The sequence below is a fragment of the Adiantum capillus-veneris genome, chromosome 14, assembly GCF_014529385.1.
Source record: "Adiantum capillus-veneris isolate H3 chromosome 14, ASM1452938v2, whole genome shotgun sequence".
Lineage (NCBI taxonomy): Eukaryota > Viridiplantae > Streptophyta > Polypodiopsida > Polypodiales > Pteridaceae > Adiantum > Adiantum capillus-veneris.
The window spans coordinates 74,427,788-74,449,674 of record NC_140944.1 but is presented as its reverse complement, the minus strand read 5'-3'; the positions used below and the strand labels follow the sequence as shown (position 1 = coordinate 74,449,674).

At 41.6% G+C, this 21,887-nt stretch overlaps 1 pseudogene; it reads right to left on the bottom strand.

Moving 5' to 3' along the window:
- Nucleotides 1–17,303: 17,303 nt before the first annotated feature.
- On the bottom strand, nt 17,304–17,903 carry LOC147442622 (transcription factor ILR3 pseudogene; annotated as a pseudogene).
- Nucleotides 17,904–21,887: the final 3,984 nt, after the last annotated feature.

Sequence of the window (21,887 nt, the reverse complement as noted above, 5' to 3'; positions counted from 1 at the left end):
GAAATGGAATGTGTGGAGTCATGGCAAAAGAGGGAGATTGAGCTGCCAGGTTTTTGGCAACATAGGAAGGGGGCGGGTGATGGATCATCTCTCTCTCTCTCTCTCTCTCTCTCTCTCTCTCTCTCTCTCTCTCTCTCTCTCTCTCTCTCTCTCTCTCTCTCTCTCTCTCTCTCTCTCTCTCTCTCGCTCGCTCGCTCGTTTATGTGTAGGAAAGCACGGAGTGCAATAAGATAATGGCTACCACCATCGTGAGGGAATTGAGGGGGCTTGTTGGCACACTATCTATTTCTCTCTACCTGTTGCTTACAATTGCCAGCCATGCTGCCAGATTTGTGGTGGTGAGGAGAGAAAAAGACAGAGATTGACCTAGTGTGTGTGAAGGAAGGAGGTCGTCAATCACGGGCACAACAGTGATGGTGAGGGGCAGGCATTAGCAGAGGGCTGATGGAGACAACACCCTCCTTTCCCTTTGGGATTAGAAGATTCCATGAAAATCTCATGAACAAATTAATGATGTAGAGAGAGTGGACCGAGTAAGTAGTTCATTAATTTATCAGGAAGTAATAAGTAGGTATTTCATTAATTCATCAACAAATATGTCGGTTCAATTTTGAACCTATTTGTTGGATGAGAATCTACGAAGATGTCCTAAGGGCTTTAATACAAATTGGGAGGGAATGGCACGTGTAGGGGGGAAGGGGGAAAGGGGGGGGGGGAGAGAGAGAGAGAGAGAGAGAGAGAGAGAGAGAGAGAGAGAGAGAGAGAGAGAGAGAGAGAGAGAAAGAGAGAGAGAGACTCGTGGCATCTTTGAGGGCGAGGACGGAGCAAGAAGGATAATTTTTTTCCTAGTGGCATCATTTGGATGCTTGCACCATTCAGGAGTTGTGTGTGTGTGTGTGTGTGTGCACGCGCGCACGCGTGTGTGTGTGTGTGTGTGTCGCATGCAAAAACCCCTTAACCAAAATCTACAAGCCATAAGAAGAAGACCAAGTGCAAGAAATGATGATGACATTCCAGTTGTACACCAACGAGCAAAAGCAAAGAAAGCCCTTGCTAAAAGATTGAAGTCTTATCAAGGACAACAAGAAGCCGGGAGGGGGGAATGTTGAAGCAAACGAGCCCCATCGTGCCTATCTAGAGGGGAATGTTGAAGCAAAGGAGCCCCATCATGCCTATCTAGAGGGGCAATCACAACCTTTTCTCCTCACTTACTAATTTTTTTGCCTAAGACGGCGAAAGAGTCTGATAATTTATGAACCTTTTTTGTACTTAATCGAAAGGCTATATGCCAGGTCCCATCACATTTTTAAATTACTTATCCCTTTCTAGCCAAAAAACCCAAATTTTCCACCTTAGGTATATAAGCCAAAATTTGTAATTATTAAAGAGCTATTTTTACTTTGGAGCTAAGTTAGTGAAGAGCATGCCTACGCTTGTGCTCTCACTACTCCTTGTACGGGTAAGCATTGCTAAATGAAACTTCATGTGTTGATTTCTCATCCTCTTGGAATCATGTTCATGTTCAATGTCCTATGTTTGAGTGTGTGTGTGTGTGTGTGAGTGTCTGTGTTTTGACGCAATGATCGCATTAAGCTCTAGGTTGCCTAGTGTGTTTAAGTGCTCATTTTGTGTTGTTGGTGGTGTTTGGAGTGAAACTAAGCATGGATAGAGCTAAGTAGGCCTTAGCAGGAGACAAATAACCCCTCATTCGTCATTTTGGTGAAGTTGAGAGGTGGAAAAAATTACAGAAATAGAAATCTGCAATAGAAATTGCAAATGTTGCATTTTTGTTACCTCCTTATGGTAATTCTCCCTATGATATTTACATTTACCTAAATCAATACGATATGTTATATCTCTCTTCTTCTGCAGGCACAGCCCTTTGAACCAAGCATTGTAATTTCTTGCAGTATTTATGGTAAAGCAAGGCTACTAGGAGCATGGCTCCCTATCTATTTAGGCATTGGGAACCAGGTTACTCCAAAGAAATTACAGCTTCCCAGAATGAGGGAAAATTAAGTACACAAAGTACATAGAAATCACAATTCTACCATATTAGGATACTATGACTTCTCCAGGTGAGGGTGGAATTTTTAGAAAGTTTGTGACAACGTGAAATTTTAGTTTTTAACTTTGAACTTATTTACTCTTGCAAAATTCTCTACAATGCCAACTTGACAAGAAAATGTTGCTTCCATCAAGTGGAGTTTGGCTGTTAGACAATATTAGGAAATCCCATGATTCTTCATACACTACATGATTTGGCAAGGCCAGTCCTCTAGGAAAGATCAACAAAGTCATTTCTCTTTTTCTTTGAGATTTGTGTGTCAACCGGAGCACTTGTTAGCTATGAGCATTCAAGTTGTATTTTGTCTCACCATTCAATGAGTATGTGAAGCAAGGCTTCACTCTAAGGCAGATTACATAGAAGCTTTCAAAGTTTAGAATATGTTAGTAGCATATGTACTTTCGGAAAATTGGCAATATATCTACTTGTGTTTTTTGAGTATACATGGCTACGATCTAGATTCAAGTGAACACCACTACTCTCAGAGGGGTAACAAGGTTACACAATTTCAAGCTCTATTTGTATTTATGTCTTTAACCTTTCATTTGAAAAATATTTCTCTGTTGTGAAAAGCGAAGTCCTTTGACAAACTTACTGCAAAGTAAGGCTTCTACTCTATGCCACAATATTATCCATTGACTTAGGATCAAGGATAATGGCACATAAGTTTGGAGTTAAAAGGACATAAGCTCACAATTATGGTTTTCAATGACCAATTGTGATGTATACATGCCAATATAAATTTTGCAAGGCATATGCGACATCTGCTCACATTGTGGAGACCGTCATTGAATCGAAGGGCTTATCACACTATTTTTATACTAAGCATGCATGACATGCCAGTATTGTGGACTCATTACACTAATGCATGGTTTACGCTTCCGCTATAACATCAAATACTCTGTTCAGAAAGAGTTCTACTATTATAATACTGCTTGATTTTCATTAATCTTTCAATTAGTGTTGCTAGGCTTTTTTAGGTGGGAGATTTGGTCTTGTGCATTTGACTATAGGTAAGGGAACTCTATGTTCAAAACTCCAAGTACGCATATGATTTGATTCCATTCCATTTTTTGATATGCTTTTCTTGAATTTTCTAAGTAATATGTGCTAGCTTAAATGCTCTCATCCATTTTGTTCTTCAAGAGACATGAGAAGGTCATATAGGAGCAAAGTATTTTGGGCCGTAGTGGCCAAAATACATTTCTCCATTATGTAGGTATGGACCTACATGTAGGGCTTGGTTTGGCACATGTTGTCATATGGGATACAACATGGTCTCGGAACTCATGGAGATCGGTTTAGCCAGCGTGGAGCAAGGATAACAAGGGTCCCTCTCAATCACATTGCAGAGTCTTTGCAGTTACCTCTACACACAAGTACATCTTGTACTTCTATGATGTTCTTTTTTGGTCATCCTTATTTGAGACATATTCCACATGTGGAGAATATGAGTCTTTGGGACAGATATTAGGTCCCGTTATTTCAATTATGTGTCACGACCAAGTCCCTGAGTGCTAATCAAATCCGTTTATTAGACCATTTTGTACACATTGTATCAGGAATTTCAGCCCCCAAATTTCTTTTGATACTTAGTAAGACTTGTGAAGGTTACAAGTGTTAAACAAATTTAATTGGTGGTTGTTTAAACACATAGCACAATTATGTTATGTTCATGAACTAGTTAATTTGGTACCTAGATGTGAGGAGTTTTCACATTCTGCTATGGTCCAAATAGGTTAGCACAATTTTCACATGGAAAGTGTTTTGTTCTTCTCCTATGAGCCGTGAACAAAACATTGGTCATAAGTATGGGAAAGTACGGTTATGACTATGCAAGTTTGGCTCTTTTTTTGTTGAATGCATGCACACTAGGCGTTATGGACCCTAGTGTTCAACAAAGGTTGATGTGGAGTGGCATGCACATTCATGGCATTAGTAGCTTCTAAAGCATTTTGCACTCTATGTGCATATCTCTATGAGATTGATTGTAGATCTATCAATCACTAATAAAGGTCACAGCTTGGTTTGGGTGCTTGTAAATCAACTCAATATGATAGTTAACCAAGATGGTTGTTCCTAAAATTATTGATTAATCAACAATAATGTGATTCATGTTTACTAGTCATTTTGGAGGATTGACTATAAATGGTGGAAAAACACACCTCTAAACTGTCACTAATTCAGAGAGGATAGGGAATTTATAAGCGTTGATCTTGTGCTAAAGGATATGCTAAGTGCGTACTTTAGTATAAAACAACCCAATTAGAAAGATTATCTCTCTACTTGGAGTTTTCTTACAAATTGGAGTTTGCTTATCAAGAGACAAAGTAGGTTGCGACTAACTTTGGCCTCTTCTTGTCTAAATTCAGTTCTCAACCTTGAACACCGGCTATAGTGGGGTTGTTCACAGATGATACTTTGTTGATGAGCTGCATTAGCCGGTTAATTTAATAAAAATTGAAAGAGGTACTCTTTAGGGTACATCTTAGTTCTGATAACTCGTTTAGCATGCTCAACTGATTTCTAAATAGAGTCTATATGCTATGTTGAATATTTATGCAACGGTTGCAAAGGGACAACAATGTAGAAAAGCAAGATGTTCTTCTTGATTTCATTGAACCTCATTCTGAACCGTATTTCGATCAAACAGATAGATGGATCCATGAAGGATGCCACTGCAAAAAACATTAGTGTTCTTAAGAAGATATCACCACTTTTGTTTTCGAGGACCAAAACGCTTCTCCGAGGTGGGAGTAATGCCACACGAAGGGCCAAAGGGGTCTGAACGGCTCAATACGGCTAGAAGCTGAGGGAAAAGGAATAAGGTTAAGGGTCCTACTTGTAAGATCCAGGTGCTATAAGTAGGGAGGTTGGGGGAGATCATTATGTCGGTCCACCCCTAGGTCTCGCAGGATTTGAGGTCAAGAATCAAGAATGATATGAAGAGAATGGATGCTAGTGTAAGTGGCTCCCACTCTCCCTACACCTCAAGTGGTGACTCGTGAGCAATGAGCATGCAAGTTAAAACTGCAAGTTTCACCTCAATAATATGACCGCACCTGCACTAAAAGGATCCACCTCAAAAGGTTGTGCCCATGAGGCAATATTGGATGCAATGGATAATTTCTCTTAGATGGCAAGGAGATTCCAACATGTAAGTAGGACTGGCAACATAGTTGGTTGGTACGTCTACGTGATTCTAGTTGTAGGCAAAATAGAAGATACGGACATGTGCTAACATAAAGCTACTCTTGGCACTGGAATCTTTGCATCAACCTGCTCTAATATGAAATGATAGGCAAAAAAACAGTCATACCAAGACAAAGAATCCTCAACAATTGTCAAATGAGAAGCAGCATGAGCTACAGAACTGCACACGGAGTGGGCTCGCCTAAGTAGATTGTAGACTCACAATGGGTAGATGGTAGCACTCAATCGCAAATGATGCCATGAGCTAGAGAACTACATACGGAGTGGGCTTGCCTAAGTAAGTTGCAGATTCACAATGGGTAGGTGGTAGCACTCGATCGCAAATGATGCCAAGGGTGTTGTTTGTCAAATGTGCACTGGCTCTTTCAGTGGTAGAAACCCCCAGAAGAATCCTCCCATCATGGCTACGAGTGGTGCTCATTCACTATCCTATTTTCTAGTCCTCTCTCTCTCTCTCTCTCTCTCTCTCACACACACACAGACACACACCTCTAGTGCACGAGGCCAAGGGTCAATAAAAGGCACCTACTAACTCCTTTTTTCTTGAATTCTCTCTCTCTCTCTACACATGGCAAAGCTTGCGGTTTTCCATGTGAGAAGTTGAAGAGAAGAGAGAAATATCTAAAAGCAAACTAGAAAAATAGTACAAATAGTAAGAGGGAAGCAGTTCTTGCGATTTTTGGGGAAAATTTTTTTGGCAGATCTGCTGGAAAGTGAGACTGGCGCAGTGAGGTCCTGATTGCAACACACGGAGGAGGAGAGACAGAGGGGAGCGTATGGCGGGTGTCCGGGGACACAACACGGAGCAAGCAGGTGTGGGCGGGGCGATGCAACATGCGGTGTGTGCTTAGGTAGTCATGCAAAATTATATATTTCAAATAAATAATGACTTGCTTTCTGAAGTGGTATTTGTTGGTATGCGAGGGTTCGAATCCAAGAATCTTGAGCCTAGTTGGAAAAACTGTTGGAAGTATCATGTGAGGTCTCTGCCTCAAAACCAATGTGAAGAGAGCGGCCTTTATGCATGTCCTCTACGTTCAAAGACACAGAAGTGAATTTATTGCCGCTGCTCGTCTAATTCGGAACACTATCTCTCTCACAAGACTCCTGGTCGAATTCACAATCCATGCAGCTCTCTCTCTCTCTCTCTCTCTCTCTCTCTCACCTTGATATGCTAACACGTGGCCAAGGAGGCAGAAATCAACAAAGACAGTAGTAGCAAATTGAAATCAAAGAGAGGCTTTCCGATCATGTTTGAAAGGAAAGCTACATTGCGATCCTCACAAAGAAACTAATGAGGATTATACTAGTTTATTACAATATTAAGGTGTGATGGTAGTCAAGAGATGATGATGGTGGCCCAAAGGGTGTGACCCTCCTCTTTGTAGTAGTTAACCTAGACTTGGGCACCGCTACAGGTGGTCTTTTGAAGGGTGGGCAGTTGCTTCCAGAGCATCTGGTGGTGAGAGTCGTTGGAGTTGTAGTAGGAGGGGTGGATTTTTACGCCAGTGTCGGAGGAGGGGAGATCCACCAAGATGCGCACCATCGCTTGTAGTTGTGAATGCCCAGTGCCACCACAAAATACTCACCTTGTGGATTCTTGAAGCGCAGGGTGCCGGAGGTGCCACTACCGCCCATGCTTAGCGTCTGCTCACCATCCACCTCACTCCACTCACCACCATTGGCGTAGTGCCACACAGTCTTCTCCACGATGTTGAACCAGGCGGAGGGCTTGCTTTGGATCACTCTAATGTGAATGGTGTAAGACATGCTTGCTGTATGTTGCTCAATCGAGCCAGCCTAGCAGCTCACGACATAATCTCAAAGAGAGAGAGAGTGTATATGTCTTCTGCAATAGAGAAATGCAAGTGGGCCACATGGCACAAAGTCCCATGTGTGTGTACTAAAACTTAACCTAAAATAAAACTCTATGTCAACTGTAACTTAAAGAAGCTTTCAACACTCACATGGAAAGAAAAGCCCAGTCAGTAGCTAAGTAGAGAGAGAGAGAGAGAGAGAGAGAGAGAAATGCAAGTGGGCCACATGGCACAAAGTCCCATGGGTGTGTACTAAAACTTAACCTAAAATAAAACTCTATGTCAACTGTAACTTAAAGAAGCTTTCAACACTCACATGGAAAGAAAAGCCCAGTCAGTAGCTAAGTAGGTAGGAGGAGGAGAGAGAGAGAGAGAGAGAGAGAGAGGAAGAGAGTATAGTTCTGTAACAAAATACCCTTCTAATTTGTGAAAATTCTGAAAATACCCTCAATATTTTTGTCATAAATTTTCAAAATACCTTCTTTTCAAAATTCTCAAAATACCCTTGGTAATTGTGAGATTAAATATCTCCAAAAATAGAAAAATGGTGGTTTTTTATAAGAAGACAAATTATCTATCAATATATACAAGATGCTAAAACAAGAATTTAAGTTGGTTATGTAGGCTTTAGAGATGAATTGCTTCATTATTCTTAGACATGACAATTTCTCTTGCTCTCTCTCTCTCTCTCTCTCTCTCTCTCTCTCTCTCTCTCTCTCTCTCTCTACTTTAGATCACAATTATGACCTTTTAGAGGCACCGGCTTGCGCGACCCGCCTACGGCCGGTCCGCTCGCTCTTACCAACGGCATTGAATGCCCAATCCTATACAGTTTTCAAGCTCACTCATAAGCACACATAGAAGCACTTGCACTATATTTCTCATTTCTCTAGTCTTTCTTTTGAATGTCTCTATATACGTATCTATGTATGCATGCAAGTATGTATATATATGTGTACGTATTTTAGAGGGGTGTGTGTATGTGTGTGTCTGTGTTTGTTTCATATGTATGTGCGTGTTTATCTTGATATATCTTCCCATGACACACATCACATTCTTTCTATCTCTCCCTTGTTGTCATCCCTCACCACCTCTCTCTCTCTCTCTCTCTCTCTCTCTCTCTCTCTCTCTCTCTCTCTCTCTCTCTCTCTTTCAGATTCTGGTGACCGCAGCTGAAGCACTTCCTGCAACAGAGCAAGCTTCCGACACTCAGCGGGTCAAGGATTTCCTGGAAGAGCTCAAGTGTGTTGGGCGGGTCCTCTGCACACCTCACCCGCTCTTTGTACGACGCCACTCCTCTTCATACTGCCAGCAGGGGCCGCCTCGACCTTAGCTCACTTCACTTGAGTCTTGTAACCCTTATTCAAATCCACTTGCCAAGGGTTTGATCCCAGGGAATCCCGATCTACCCTCGAGACTAGAAAGCTTATTTGGACCCCTTATTCAAAGCACTTCTGCCTGCCCGACCTACCTTCGAGAATGCATACTCCAAAGTTCACCGCAAGGGGCCGACCAAGCTTTGCAGCAGTTGTAGTAGCACTGAGCAAGCTTACAAAGATTGGACAGTTCCAAGCAGCCCTTGATCGGTTTATGGAGGATAATTTGCAACCTCAAAGCTAGCCTTAGCAAGCTTGAGGCATGCTTTGACTCCATGGTCCAACTCCCCACTGACAAAGTAAAAGAAGTTGAATCAAAGGTCACCCAAGCCCAATCGGTCGCCTTTGTTGGAATTAGGGTTGCAGGAAACACACACAGCTTGGAGAAGACGAAGGAATCTCAAGGCACACAATAGAGAGCATATTACTTAGTGTGCAATGGAAAGATCGATTGCCCTAGAGTGATGGGTGTATATACAATGCACATGGGAAAAAACTTCCTAAAGAGGGAAAAAGTGCCCCGACGGTCCTAGTGTATCCACACACATCACTACCACATGTTTATGGTAACAAATCCCCCCTGAAGTAATGCGGTGAACGAGAGCTGGCACATGAGTAAAGGGAAGTGCCATGCCCTGAGGACATGATCAGTCCACAAAGGGGAGTAAGCCCAAAGCTTTGCAGAAAGCTTCGAGCTTCTCAGGAGACAATGCCTTTGTGAACAGATCTGTAAGGTTAACTTGTGTTGGCACATAAGCCAAGCTGATCTCTCCTACTGAGAGCCTCTCCCTGACATAGTGGTAATGCACCTCACTGTGCTTTGTACGAGCATGAAAAACTGGGTTCCTCGCAACTACCAATGCGCTCTGACTGTCAGTGTAGATAGTATTGGCAGTGTCCTATCCAACACCCAAATCAGCCATAAGGCGTCTGAGTAATTCACACTCAACCATAGCTATGAAGATTGCCCTGTACTCAGCCTCACAACTAGAAGTGGCCAGAGTAGGTTGCTTCTTGCTCAACCATGATATACATGAACTGCCAAGCATGGAACAAAAACCACTTGTGGACACTCGCTTGTCAAAACAACCAGCCCAATTTGAGTCCAGAAAAGCATGTAAGTCTGGTGGCAATGATCCCCCTTGGGATAAAACAAGCCAAGATGTAAAGTTCCACTAAGGTAGCAAAAAATCCTCTTGACAACCTGCCAATGCTTAGACCCTGGGCTATGCATAAATCTGCTGACCTATGAGATTGCAAATTGAATATCCAGCCTCGTGTGGCACACATAAATGAATCATCCAATAGAAGTTTGGTAAAGAGTGACATTTGTAGGATCACCCGCATCATGAAGACTCAATTTCAAACCTATTTCGATGGGAGTGGCAATAGGTTTGCAATCCTCAAGCCCAAACTTACATAGCAATGTCTCTATGTAACTTTTCTAACACAAGGCAATACCACCATCACACTACTTAAACTGTATCCCCAAATAATGATGCAACAGTCCCAAATCTTACATCTTGAAAGTAGCATTCAAATTAGACTTAAATTCAACAATATGTCTCTCATTTGGTCCAGTGGTCAGCAAATCGTCGACATAAAGAGCCGCAATGAGAAGTACATCACCCTCACACTTTACATACAATGTGCTTTTTGTTGGACTGTTACAAAAGCCTTGTTTGACCAAATGAGTGTCAACTTTCTCATACCAAGCACGAGGGGATTGCTTCAACCCATACAAAGCCTTCTTACATCTGCACACTTTGTCCTCTTGTCCTTTCTTGACAAAACCGTGAGGCTGCATTACATAAACTTCCTCAAATATGTCACCATTCAAGAAAGCAGTAACAGTGTTTGATTGATGTACATCCCAACCAAAATGAGCTGCCAATGCACATAGAAAACGCAGAGTATCTTCATAATCTATGCCTTTTTGCTATGCATCACCCTTTGCAACAAGTCGAGCCTTATGGCGATCGATCTCACCATCCGGCTTGCGTTTCAACTTGTAAAACCACTTCATACCAATGGCCTTTTTGCTAGGAGGCAAATCACATAAAGTCCATGTGTCATTTTCTATAAGTGCATCATATTCTGATTGCATGGTAGCCATCCAATTTTTTGAATCCTGTGCTTCATCAAAATATAGAGGTTCCTCAACGTCATGTAAGCTAGACACAGCCAAAGCATAACAATCTAATGCATAAGATGCATGGTGAGAGCTTGAACAAGTACGATTAGACAAAGATGCATCCAATTTACTATCACGCAATGTATGCACCAGTCATTTTGGCATACCTCTAGCTTGCTCATTTTTAGCCCTTTCCTCATCAAGTACATCATGTACATCTGCATCAGTAATAGGATGATTTGTAACATTCTTGGAAACCCCAATAGGTTGTACATTTTCCTCATTGGAATTTACATTTGAACTTCCACCACTGAAAAGAGGCAACAAAGTGTCATAAATGTCCTGTGAGCTTACATTACTGTCTCTAGTACATGACAGCAAGGGCTGAACAGAATCTTCCACAAACACTACATCCCGTGAAACCAAAATATGCTTTGTTTGCGGATGATACAGCCTGTAACCTTTGGTTTTAGCACTATAACCAACAAAAATACATTTGACAGCCTTATCATCCAATTTTTTGTGCTGTATTTGTGGCACCAAAGCATATGCCAAACATCCAAAAACACGCATGTTCTCAATAGAAGGATTTCTATCATGCCATGCTTCATATGGAGTAATAGACTGCAAAGCTTTCGTAGGACACCTGTTAAGTGCATAAGTGGCACACATGATGGCCTCAAGACAAAAAGAATGACAAAGCTTGACTTTTGACCATAGATCATGCCATTTTCGTAAGTGAGTTCTTTTTCCTCTCAGCAATACCATTTTGTTGAGGTGTATAAGGCACTGTACATTGGTGTTTTATCCCCCGACTAGTCAAAAATGCATTAAATTCATGAGACATATACTCCCCCCCTCAATCCGAATGGAGGGTACCCATAGTACATTTTGATGCATTTTTAGCCATAGCTAGAAATTGTTTGAAGCACATAAAAACTTTGGACTTTTCTGTAAGAGAAAATATCCATACATGCCTGGAGTAATCATCAATGAAAGTCACGAAGTAAAGGTAATTGCCCAAGGACAGAGTTTGCATGGGCCCACAAACATCACTATGCAAAAGCTGCAACCTGCATGTGGCCCTAACTGAACCATCCTTTGGAAACTTAGAACGCTGCATTTTACCCAAAATACAGCCTTCACAAACATGTTTGAGAGGTGCTTCAAGAGGCGGCAAAGAAGCAACCATATCAGATTTCTGCAAACGTAACAAACTGGCAAAATTTAGATGATCAAAACGTGCGTGCCAAAGTTTTGCATCTGAAATAGCCTTTGAATCCACAACTGCATTTTCAAATTTCAACCCACACTTGTCATACAAAGTAAGCTTATATAGCCCACGGCATAATATGCTAGATGCAACAATTTCATCACCAAAACAGAGATCATGTACTGTACATCTGTCATCCACAAACTTGACTACAAGTCCAAGTCTAGCAAGTGCAAATACAGACAATAGAATTTTCTCGATCCCAAGTACATAAAGTGCATCAACAAGTGTGAAAGAACAACCATTTGCAGTAGTAAGTACAATATTTCCAACTTCTTGAACCGGATAAAGGGCATTGTTGGCACAATTGACAGAATTCCAATGAGGGACAGACTCAAGAGAGGTGAAAAATTCACAATGTAAGGTAATGTGCTTTGTAGTACCACTGTCAAAATACCAGACATGTGAATCTGCAGCAAATGACATGCATGCATCATGGACAGCAGGATTGTAAGTGCACTCTCCATTAAAAGCCCATTCTGTATCAACATGAGTATCACAGTCTCCTTTCATAGAAGACTCAACAATGGTTGCATTTGTAGTGGAACCAACATTTGCAGTGGAACCACCCTTTTTCTTCTTAGCCTCTTTGGCCTTCAACTTAGGACACTGCTTGATCAAGTGATCATTAGCTTTACAATAATGGCAACGCAACTTATTTTTTCCCTTATCACCAAAATTTCCAGACAAATTGCTGCCAGCAGAAGCATTAGGAACACAATTTTTGCCACTCCTAGTAGAACCATTAGAAGTGGCTGCATTGCTGTTACCATCCTTTCTTTGAGAAGCAATAAAAGTCTGTTCAACTTCACGCTGCCTAGTCCTGTTTTTTATGGAAAGTGACTCTTGCAACAGCAATGTGCATAATGCATCAAACTTGAAAACTTCAGGATTTCCTTGGGTCATAAGTCTCAAAGTACTAGTAAAAATCTAGTGAGAATCTGGTAAGGCATCAAGAACAGTACTCTGCACAAGGGAGCTGTTTGAAATGACTTCACCTGCAGAAATAAGTTGCTCATTGATATCCTTGACTCTAGCAAGGAAAGTGTCCATATCATCTTCCTTATGCATAATATTTGATTCCAGCTCTTTACGGAGCAAAGCAGTTTTAGCCTCATTGCGACTTGCATAAAGACCAGACAGAATATCCCAAGCCTGTTTTGCAGATTTTGCTGAATGAATGTGAGAAGTGATGGTGCACTTCATAGACAACGCATTCAATGCATGATCCTACTCATCCTTTACATCCGAATGAGCTTGTTCTGTCGTAGGAAAAACAACTCTAATACCAGCAATCCTTCTAGCAAGACCTGCAACATCCTCAACATAGCCTACATCTTGAGAACCAGGACATATATCAATGCCCTGCACAATAATCTAGACGCCCTTTGACACATGAACATGTTGCATCATATAAGCCCACATAGGGTAACTGTCCCCATTAAACCTGTCTCAGCAGCAAACATCTTGAACACATCTGTGTTGTTGTCAGTCATGGTAAATGATGCACTTGATGTGAAAACTACCCAAAAAGGGGAGAAAAAAAGCAGGAACAACACGTGAAATATATCACAAACCGTAGAAAGACTGTAAGGCACCTGCTATATAGAAAACGCCACTGACAAAAATTTTGCACAAAATGACGAAATTGCCTGTGTAGACCTGCATGTAGTGTAAACGGAGGCCGAAATGAGCCTGAATCAAAAATCTGAGTAGACTAGGCTCTACGATTTTTTCCAAAAAAAAATTCAACTTGTGAACGCTCGCCAAACCTCACTAAAATTAGAGAAAGTGAGCAGGTGTGTGCTCAAATTAACTGCGCGGTGGCGACTCAGTCAGGGAGGATACAACCTACTTTGATACCAACTGTTGGAGTTAGGGTTGCAGGAAAACACACACAGCTTGGAGAAGATGAAGGAAGCTCAAGGCACACAATAGAGAGTATATTACTTAGGATGCAATGGAAAGATCGATAGCCCTAGAGTGATGGGCGTATATACAATGCATATGGGAAAAAACCTCCTAAATAGGGTGTTCACACACATCACTACCACATGCATATGGTAATATCCTTCACCAAAGCGCTGACTTGTGTGACAACAGAGTTTTGCAAACAAACATTCCAAGAAGACAACGCCCTCAAGGTTCGCATTGGTGGGCTCCCTTCGCCATGGTGCATCATCGAGGACACTCTTGAAGAAGCAATCACCAAGATCAATGACATCCTTCAACCAGTTAACATCAAACCTGGAAAGGTTTCTTGGATCAACGATACACATAGGCAAGTGCCACCTGAACATTGTCTTCTCACTGTCAAAGACAAAGAGGATAAGATGCAGTTGCACGGCAAGCTCAACTCTTCAAAGGTACAAAGATCTGGATCAAAGAGGAGCTTAGGACAAATCAACTGAAGGTAAAATAGAGCGAGCTCAAGAAGATGCACAAAGCCCGCAAGCAAGGTAAACGAGCAGTCTACCGAGGTGGTAAATCCATCATCCAAGAGTTTCAAGCCCCTAAAAAGGCTCTACCCCACCCTCCTTAGATCTTTTTCAGTTTTTCCTTTTCTTGATTGTACCCTCATTCCTTAACTGATATGTATTCAATGGCTTCACTTAGAAGCAACTAGCCATTGTAATGTTTTTATGATGGTTCCATGGGTCATATCTGACCTTTGTGGATGATAAATCAATCTCTCTCTCTCCCTCTCTCTCTCTCTCTCTCTCTCTCTCTCTCTCTCTCTCTCTCTCTCTCTCCCCCCTCTTCCTTCTTGCATTGATCATTTTGGCTTCTAAAAAAGGGTAATATGAATTTTAAAAGTGTGTGTGTGTGTTTGGGGGGGGGGGGGGGGGGGGGGGGGGGGGTTTATATGCGAGACACTATATATAGGTTTTAGAATATGGTAGTCAAACAGGTTTCTGAGGAGGCCTATATTAGAGAATTAGAATCATTTGAAGTGTCCAACACAACAAATATGACTCCCAGAGACATAGGGACCTTACATATGTATGGAATCAACCTCAACCATACCTCGACACCCCCCCCCCCCCCCGAGGGGCGGGTATATGCGAGATGCTATTATAGGTTTTTAGAATGTGGCAATCAGACAGGTTTCTGAGGAGGCCTATATTTGAGAGTTAGAATCATTTGAAGTGTCTAACACAACTAATATAACTCCTATGGACATAGGGACTTTACATAGGTATGGAATCAACCTTAACCATACCTCTTGACACCCCCCCCCCCCCCTCCCTTGTCTCAAACAAAACTCTTCAGCTTTTGAGAGTTGCTCTTGCATGTGATGGGAACAACTGGAGACACCGAAAGGTATGTAGTTATTGGCATGGAATGAACTTGCGAGGATGTGCTACATGAATCTTGGAAGCAATAGTGTCGTCGTGGTAGAAAGGCACAACAATGCGCAAGAGCTAGTGCATGCACTATTGTCGCTTGTAACTACCACTGCTTCATGCTCAATGTGTGACACCTTGTTTGTTTTTGAGTGTTAAGATTGAGCATTTAAGGGGATCATTTACAGGGTTTTAAGTGGTGAAAGTTTCCTAGGTGGATCGCTCAGACGACAGGGGTGCGCTACTTGGAGAGAAAGAGCAAGGCAAGGTGAACCATATAATAGCAAACCTGGAGCAGCAATGCATGCCAGAGCCCATTTCTTTTTGGAGGTTAACTCTCCTCTAATGGATGCAAATAGTATTTTTGGAAACATTACTATCTAAGATAGTGTGCCTACTATGGAAACCTAATAAGTCATTTCCAACTGCATAGACTCCATGCACACTAAACCATTGACGATTTATGTTTCCCGCATGTACTTTGTCTCATCCATTGGAGAAAATAAGAAGGGAACTATACTAGAGCTAGCATCTCTCTCTCTCCTCTCTCTCTCTCTCTCTCTCTCTCTCTCTCTCTCTCTCTCTCTCTCTCTCTCTCTCTCTCTCTGTGTGTGTGTGTGTGTGTGTGTGTGTGTGTGTGTGTGTGTGTGTGTGTGTGTGTGTGTACGCGTTGAGGGAATTTCCCCTTTAAATCCCCTTATCTCCTCACCATGGCTTCAAATACCCGTAGAGAATTACCTTGGCCTCACCTTGCACGCGTGTTGCCTTCATGCGCACGTGGGTGTTACAAAAGACTTTCCTTGCATGCTTTTTTGCACAATGGGCACACTCTGTAATCACACCAGCTCGCTCATGTTCCCCTCATGTTATAGGACACAAAGTGTCAAGTCAAGCTCGACTATTTGGCCATTGATCTGTTAATGGTTTTGTGTGCATGGAGTTTATGACCTTGGGAATGACTTCTCAGCTTTCGATACTAGGCACACTATCTAAATTAGTATCATTTTCAAAAAAATTATTTGCATATATTAGAGGAGAGCTACCCTCCAAAAAGAAAGAGTCTCTAGGATGCATTGTTGCTCTAAGTTTGCTATTATTTGGTCCACTTGCCTAGCTTGTGCTCTCCAAGTATCACACCACTATCTAAGCCATCCACCTAGGCAACTTCCACCACTAGAAAACTTGTAAACACCCTCACGATCTTTCTCTCTCTAGGATATGTGATGTGAACGGTTCATCTTCCACTCTCTCAACTCTATATTTCACTCCCCCTAGGCCACTTTTTACATGTTCACCTCCCACTTGATAGTCTGTCTCGCATGCACGTCGATGGTGTTCATGCTAAAAAATTTCTTCAATTTCTGTTAACGCCATGTGGTGTGTCTGAAAAGGGCTTACCATTGTAGGATCAAATAGAATATAGTTGCATGCATATGATTTTGTGTGGGATGTCCATGAGGGAATTGTTGGTTAAGGTGCTCGACATATTTCTTGTTTTCCATTAATATTGTCAATTTCTTGCACTATGCACCAAGTCTTTAAAATGCAAGCATAGGTGATGATTGTATTTGGAGAGAAATCCTAGCTTGCAAGTGCTAGAAACAACCCACTTTCTCGCATTGCCATGTATATGTTGCATTAAATGTACTCCAAGAGATGACATGGTAATGGGAAACTAGTCAAGACCATGTTGTGCCTTCAAAAGTACACTACGCCCGGCATGCATATCAATAAAACCATTATAACTTACATGCCGTCACCTTGATATACCATCTGCAATGTCATTGGCTACCCCACTTCGTCAGACTTTGTATATGCGTCTCTCTCTCTCTTTATTTTTTTATAGCAACCAAGTTTTTGCCTACTCAATGCCCATCTTTTTACTTCAATGAAAAAAATTTGATAGGGAAGAAAATATCTGAGATAAAAAACTTTGTTTCACAATGACACTTCATATGAATTGTGACAAATGATTTATAAGATAGTTGGCACTAATCGTGTCCAAATCTGATCAAAAATCATGGCTCTTAACATTTAGGAAAAATTGGGCATTTTCACATAAAGCACCCAGAAGCCTATGCCACTGGCGGCCTCAACATGTGATCATGAAACCTATCAAGTAGGCCGGAGGTGTCCATCGGCACATGCCTAGTTCCATACTTGAGAACCTGGAACAGATGCAACCTTGCCACTAGCAACTTGGATTTGAGCAGCAAATGCGCAGCAAAGCAGCAAGGTGTGATAGATATCCTACTCTTTAACTTCATATGTTGCTCCAGCCTCTCTTTCTCTTCCTCTAACCTTTGCTTGTCATATTGAAGCTTGCCCTTTTCTATCTTCAATTTTTTATAGATTCTTGAAGCTTTTCATTCGACTCATTCAACTACTGAGCTTCAGCCTTGTGCATCCAAAAGAATCACTATCTTGTCGATTTTGGGAGTTCTGCCAGGCTCTACAAGAGTGCTCAACTCCAAAAACTTGTCATTTAGTTGAATATCACAGCACATCTTTTTGCGACATGCCTTGCAAGAGGTCCCTCCACTGTGTTCATCTCATGCTCTCTTCTTTAATCCTAATTTTTAGTGATCATCAACATTGACTGCACAATAGCTATTGTAATGGAAATGGCCTACGAACTTTGAGAATAACGGAGTTAGGAGAATTAGAGAGAGCATTTTTGTGACACTACTTTGAGAACATAGAGGGTGATCTTATTGAGCGGTAGCAGCTTAACCATAATACTTAATTAACTTGGCATGAACAATACTTTTTCAAGAGAGAGAGTTTACAGAACTTGACAACAATTGAGGACCGGATTTATGCGGATCACGTCCCCCCTCCAATAGACTTTTGTCTTATAGATTCTCCCATCAAGAGAGAATTGGTACAATACAACATTCGTGTTCCTTGTGACCTAGGTGATGCAATGAAGATGGAAAGCTTCATGCACCATGAGAATCACATAGACTTTGTAAAAAGCATTAACCATCCCCAGTCTCAGTCCTAAGGCCTCAAACACCTTCAAACGTGGAGAGAGCTAGTGGAGAATGAGGGTAGGAAAGAGGAACACAAAAAATTCATAGAAGAAAGAAATAGTTCCTCACTTATCATCACTCTTCTTGCTTAGCATACATAACATCGTAGTAATGAACATGGAGAAGATGGCAAGCTTAAGCATTGGAGCATAGCTCTTGGTTGGATTTGCATTACATAGCCAAGAGTGTTGGTGTAGGCTCTCAACATCTCTACAAGATTTGGAGAAGGAGATGGAGCTCTTGCACTTTGCAGCTCACACAATGAGTATGTGTGTGTGTGTGTGGGAGAGTATATACTGCAACCAAGCCCCCTAGTTCTTGGGTCGACCAATAGGCTTTGGACACTCCTTGAGGGCGACCTAGCTAGCCGCTTGACATGTGTCCTTCTTGTGTCTTGAGCAAGGGGTGCCCTTTGGGAGAGAGGGAAGTCATCCAACCATCCCCCCTACTTGCATGGCTCGCTCCCTCCTTTGTAGGCTTGCATCTTGACTTCCAAGCCCAAGCTACGTGGCCCCCTACTTACTTAAGCACGAAGTCAGCAAGAGTGGGGTTAGTAAGAGTATGGCTTATCTCTCTACCATCCCCCTTGCTTCAAGGACTCACCCCCTCCTTGTAGGGATTAACTTGGACCTTCAATCACATGCCTAGCTTAAGTTTCACCTTAGTTATCAAGCATCTCATGAAGTTTTAAATATCACGCACCTCAAGCATAGGCCTAGCTTTAACCAAAGGTCTAATGACGTTTACACAAACCTTTCTATGTCTTTAATGAAGATAACCCTAAGGTCTTTAAGATCCATTATCTAGCCTTTTTCTTTGATAGACCATCTTTCATTTGGACCCGTTTACCATTGGCCCCGTGTTAAGATAGACCCGTAAGAACATGTCTATATTCTAGCCCTTGTTCCCGTTTATTCTCCCACATTAAATTATCATTTTGATATGAGAAAATCTTTTGGGTTGGTTAGATATTAGATTTCATGACATTACCTCTCTCTTGAAATCATAGTCGTCCTTGAGTATGAGGTGGAAGAGATAAAGACTTAGTCATTACTCAATGTTTCTTAGCGGGTAGAGGATCCCTTTTTACCCTACAACATCATTCCAAGATGGATGGCTAATCCATTTGGTGCTTGGGAGATGTAGCTTCCATAAGCATGTCTGCTATTTAGTCTATTTCATTCTCCCAAGTAGAGTGGAAAATTCTACTTTGTGTTTGAGAGACATCTTGATCACAAACATGTTTCTAAGCATGCATACTACTTAAATTTTGCACAATAAAAAGAGAATTGGTCTTATTAGACAAAAAACATTGGTCATTTATAAGAAACATCTACATTTGCTTACTCTAACGTAGCATTGTAAGCATTGACAAGGTTCATTCTATCCTTAAGAAGCTGTATTCCTTGCATCAATCTAGCATCTTCAAAAGGATAATTTTTGAACTTGATAAGATACCGTTGGATAATCTTATCATGGTGTAGTACCTTGTCTTCATGCTGAAGGATAGCTTCGGGTTGTAGCACCTCTTCTTGGTCTTCGATTTTGGGAGGGTCCTTCAATAATTGGCTCACTTGGTGGCTCTCCTTTGTAGGGCTTAAGTAGTCTCACATGAAAATCATTGTGTATGATCCAATGGTTGGGCAGCTTGAGTTGATAAGCCATCTCATTGATTGGCTTCAAGATTTGAAAAGGACCATAGTATCTTTCTGCTAGTTTAGCATAATACTTTTGATGGCCCGTAGGATTTTTGCCCGTCGTTTGTCTCTCAATCAAGCCTTGGGAAACTTAAGTAAGACCCAATCATTTTCTTAGAACGTTAAGGCCGTTTTGTGCTTGTCAGCAGCAGCTTTTTGCCTTTGTTGAGAGAAGGATATAGCCTCCTCAATCTTTTGGAAAGATTCTTGTAGGTCACGATTGTACTTATCTGCAGAAAAGATCTTCCCATGTACTTTTAGTAGCAAGGAACTTTTAGGTCTTCCCTCATTGATTTAAAAAGGTTCTTTTTCTGTAGAAATATGGACAGTATTATTGTGTGCATACTCTACAAGGGCTAAGTATTTTTTCCATTGTGGGTGTTGATCTACTTCTATAACATAAGCTTTTAGTAGATTGAGTATCGTAAGATTGGCTATCTCACTTTGGCCATCCGTTTGTGGGTGATAGGCCGAAGAGAAATTCAAACTTGTACCTATATTTTTAAAGAGACCTTCTTAGGAATTATTGGTTATTCTAGGATCTCTATTTGACATGATGGATGTTGGCAATCCATGGTGTTTGGATATCTGGAATATGAAGAGAGTTGCCAATTGGTGTGCCTTAATAGTCTTTTTGACAGGGATAAAGTGTGCTTGCTTGCTAAATCTGTCGAATATTGTCCATATTCCTGTATTCCCATGGATAGACCTAGGTAATCCAAAGATAAAATCCATGGATATACTCTCCCATGGTGAATTAAGGATTGGCAATAACTGGAGTAATCCATGTTGCTTCCCTCTATCATACTTAGTCTTTTGGCATACCATACATTTTGAAACATACTCTTGGATGTCCATGTTGGCGGATACGCCGCGATGGACGTCAGCACAGCGCGAACTCACCTAACAAGATTTGTTAGCTAAGGATGAAGCTCGACCCGTAGACGCGTGGAAGCAAGCATAGGGTGTCAACCTATACTCAACTGACTATTGACTACTTCCTACAGAGGTCTCTACCGAATGTCTAAGTTATAGCCTTCAAGAGTACACAAGAGGAGATTTCCTACAATGCTTTCAAGAGCCAAATACCCATCAAACGTTCTCGAAATGCTAAGGAACTTGAAGGAAATCCTATTAACACCAATAGGTCGCTCTCCCTAAGGTCCATGACCCAAAACCCCAACGGTAAACACCCGGTGCAGAATCACGTAGGATGTCTGACAGGTTTTTGCAAGTCGTCGTTTCTAAAAACTAAAGTGCCTAATGTGTAGCTCTGCTCATTGCGAACGCGTGGATATGCTGAAATGCAAAAACGGACAACGTATGCTCACTGAATCACAAGATATAGCTCGTGAGTCGATCTCGCAAAGCCGGGCCGCGGGCCGTACACCTGCAATGTAGGTGTTGTCACGTAGCTCTCTTCGGGGGCAACACACTGCACTTCTCTGCACTTAACTCCGACCACCAATGTGCGCGTAGCGTCAAGATAAACTCTCACTCTCTCTCATACACAGAGTACGCTCAACTCACACAGACAAAACTTATAAAAATGACCAAAAGGGTTTTTTTGCATTAAGGTCAAAAGTGGTATAAATACCTTACAATCTCAAACCCTTTACTAAGTCTAAACGTCAAAAATGGGATACAATTTGGAAGCTTCTGCAAGCCCCACTATTTACAAAGGTGAAATAACTGTTTCTTCTCAATTAAAGAAGGATTACAAGGGAAATTAGTATCCCGCCGGGCAATTATTCTCCGTTGAGTGTGTCTAGCTGCTAACACTCCCCCCTCCTATATCATGTCATCCCCGACAGGACAGTAGAACTGCTTCTTTAGTGGAGGCTTTCGTGCATCTTCAGAACAGACTCATATCGTACATGTTGGGCCAGTAATGTAGGGCCGAATATATCTGTATCGACTATGAAGA